Below are 3,747 nucleotides of genomic sequence, written 5' to 3' on the forward strand. Positions count from 1 at the left end.
TTTATTGGTTAAAGGTGGGACCCGTTTACTTTTCATTAAATTCCGTGCCCATAAAGTGGCGGCTAAGGCTTAGCCGCCTTAGCCGGCTTCGGTGACGTGTCAGTTGTTTATTGGTCAAAAAACCAATGATTAGAGAGATGTATGCTAAAATAAACATGTCTATTTTGGTAAATTCTTAGTCAAACATGTCTATTTCTGTAATTTTCCCAATAAATTTTATATTTTAGCATCATAAATGCCACTAACTTTGCCATCATGTTATACCATTACATTGTACATATGAGTTAATTTCCTAAATGAATATGTAATTACAATTTGTATCCAAATCAGTTTGAACTAATTCAAGAGCAAGAAAACTTAAAGATAAATTAATATAGGTTGTTATTATTAACGCAGAAATTGCATATATGGATTGTTTTATCGTTTATCCAATTGGACCCACGCGCAAGTTTTGTTTATTCTACTGTCTTGTTCTTAAAGACTGGTTCCAGGAAACTAACCGAAGAAACAATGAAATAACATACAAGCTGACTTTTTTATTTCATATCTCCAACACTTGATTGCTCTATTTATTAACTTGTAAACACCAAAGCAATAAATCCAAGTCATAAATTAATGCCCGAAAACATGGATCAAAACCATGTCATCACAATAGATCAAGAAGCGCAAAATATGAAGACACAAATGAAAAAACCGCCAAAACTACTTAACAAGTTCGCCGGCAATAGTTCTTGTTGCATATTTAGAGTCCCACAAAGTCTAGTTGAAATCAACAAAGAAGCGTATCAACCTCGAATTGTCTCAATCGGCCCATACCATTATGGAAACAAGGATCTTGAGATGATCCAAGAACATAAATGGAGGTTCCTAGATGACATGCTTACAAGAACCGGTAAGTCGCTTGATGATTTAATGAATATTATAGTTTTAAAAGATAATAAAATTCGAGAAAGCTACTCGGAGTCTCTTGATCTTGGTCGTAATGATCTAGCTAAAATGATGGTGCTTGATGGTGTTTTCATGATTGAATTGTTTAGAAAAGTTGGGAAGTTGGTTAACACTCATCAAGATGATCCCATCTTTAAAATGGTTTGGATTTCACCGTTTTTGATGAGAGATCTTTTGAGAATGGAGAATCAAATACCGTTTGTCGTTCTAAAAACTTTGTTTGAAGAGTCTAGAACTGGAGACCATACGCTTCAATCTTTAATCCTCGAGTTTTTCAATTACATGGTTGATAGGCCAAGAGAAGCTCTACAAAATTATGACAATCTTGACGGAAAGCATTTACTTGATTTTTTCCGAAAGAGTTTAATAAATACTAATAGAAATTCGGTTGATTCTGAAGCAACTGATCAACCCAACCCTTCCCTTAAACTCATACAACCCGCAACCAAACTTTTAAACGCCGGGGTCAAGTTCAAGGCTAATCCTCAAGCCGATAGCTTCTTAGATGTCAAGTTCCAAAACGGAGTGCTATCAATTCCTCAAATCAATATGGATGATTTTTATAGTTCTTTTTTCTTAAATTGTATGGCTTTCGAGCAATGTTATTTTCATTGTTCGAAAGACATCACAGCGTATGTTGTCTTCATGGGTTGTCTCATGAACACCTCGGCGGACGTGAGTTTGCTTTCCCAAAATAAGATTATTGAGAACTATTTTGGTACGGATAAGGAGATTGCAAAATTCTTCAATGAGGTTGGCAAAGATGTCGCTTTTGACATCAAGAGTAATTACTTAAGAGACTTATTTGTGAAGTTAAACGAGTATTGTAAGAACGGATTGCATGTAAACTGGGCCGGGTTTAAGCATACCTATTTTGAGAGCCCGTGGGCTTCAATTTCGGCATTTGCGGCTTTTATGTTGCTTTCTCTTGCGGCTCTCCAAACATTTTACACCGTTTTTCCTTATTATCATAGTTAAGATTGAGATAAGCGATTCAAAATGGTGGCTAATGGTTGTTGCAACAGCACTCGGGTGACGGTGTGTAAATTCTAGTTTTATCGAATTCTTGTTGTGTATTCCACCTTGTAACTATTTGGTTTTGTTGTAAGTTATTAATAAATTTTGTTTTGTCATATGGGTCTTTGTAGCTATCTCAAATTTAATAAACTTTAATTAAAAATAGTATAGTGTTAAAAGGTTATAAGGTTCATACAATTCAATATTCGGATATTAATATTTACTTGGTTTATTTGTGTGTGTGTGTTTTGCTGTTTAAAGTTTAAACGAGCTGATGGATATGGGCTTTTAAAGAGTTGGGCTAAGAAGCTGCTGGGCTTGGAGTTCTGGCCCATTAGTGGTCCATCAGTTAGTATACATAAGTAAAGAAACAGAACGCATTATTGGATATTTGGATGATTCGAGATACATCTTTTATATTCTGCCTCTCTCGTTTCCTCCTGATTAACATCATCTGGTTCATTAGTAATTAGATCTGCAAAAACATTCTTGAAGGTTTTATAGTTTCGTTAAGATCATTATGATGATGATCTAAGTTTGTGTAGTTGGTTCAATCGGTGATGTAAGACTTTCCGTTAATAAAGGTTGTTTAACTCTTTGTTGATTGTGCTGGTGTGTTATCAATTCAAGAAGGAAATATTGTTTGTGACATATAGTTTGGTTCATTAGTTTCTTATCAGATTATATTTTTAAACTTAATTACAATATAATCATTGCTTAAAATCTTAGATGTTATATTATTCGTATTGAACCAATGAACTATATCTTGGTTACACTCATCCAGAATGAGATCCAGCTCATTAGCCCAATCCAACCCACAGCTCCTCCTATATATATATATTATTATTATTATTATTATTATTATTATTATTATTATTATTATTATTATTATTATTATTATTATTCCGTATGTTGTCCATGAAGCTACAACCTCAAAACTCCTTCTAACATAATGGGTTTATCCAAGTTGCAGTTCTGTCAATGCTTCTAACATTACCCTTTGTCCATTAACTCCCCCACACGAGTTTTCACGTGAGCAGTTATTTTTCTAGACGGCGTCGAACATGCAATAAAAAAGGTTAATGGACCACTCATTAGGAGTTTTCGGGTATTCATAAGCTAAAACTGACCGAACAACCTATATCAAGCAAGCCAGCACATTTGGTCATTTAAAGTACATACAGTCTGGTTGTTTGTTTACAATTTGGAACTTGGAATCTACCATGAAAACCAAACTGGGCATCTAACAGTTGTTGCATATATCTTAGGAATATAAAGATTTGTATGTATTTTTATTATATTCACAAACAATTATTATCATTTTTTTCAAAAGTTAATGCAAAATTATGCTCTTAAAAAAACAAGTTGTCAAAAATTGGTCAGCGACCGACCCAACCGGTCGGTCTGGCTGGTTTGCTTTGTCTTTTCCCGAAACCATAGTTAATGATGCTTAAAAAAAATTTCTTACTCGATCATATTGGAGTATAAACTTCTCTATTATGCAACATAAAAATTTTTATGAGCGATTGTTAATAATACACAAAAATAGGGTTGTCTGTTCGTGTCTTAACGTGCTTAACAGGTTAGAGACGACGCGATTAACACAAGTATCAAACATGAAAATCACTCGTTTAACAATTAACTTTGGTGGTTTGAGCATACAGTTATACATTTTATGTACCAAGAAAGAGAAATAATGTACTTTAGGTCTTGATTTTAATTATTTTTAAAAAAATCTAAAATTGTATAGTGCACTTTTTTGCTAAACAAGTCTTATCATAT

General features: G+C 33.5%; 1 pseudogene; it reads left to right on the plus strand.

Annotated features, from left to right (window-relative positions):
* Positions 1-538: 538 nt before the first annotated feature.
* LOC143546147 (UPF0481 protein At3g47200 pseudogene) lies at positions 539-2,081 on the plus strand (annotated as a pseudogene).
* The last annotated feature ends 1,666 nt before the right edge of the window (positions 2,082-3,747 follow it).

This window comes from Bidens hawaiensis, unplaced genomic scaffold (assembly GCF_021521415.1).
Source record: "Bidens hawaiensis isolate Kalapana, Puna unplaced genomic scaffold, B.hawaiensis_p1.1 tig00014233_1, whole genome shotgun sequence".
NCBI classification, from domain to species: domain Eukaryota; kingdom Viridiplantae; phylum Streptophyta; class Magnoliopsida; order Asterales; family Asteraceae; genus Bidens; species Bidens hawaiensis.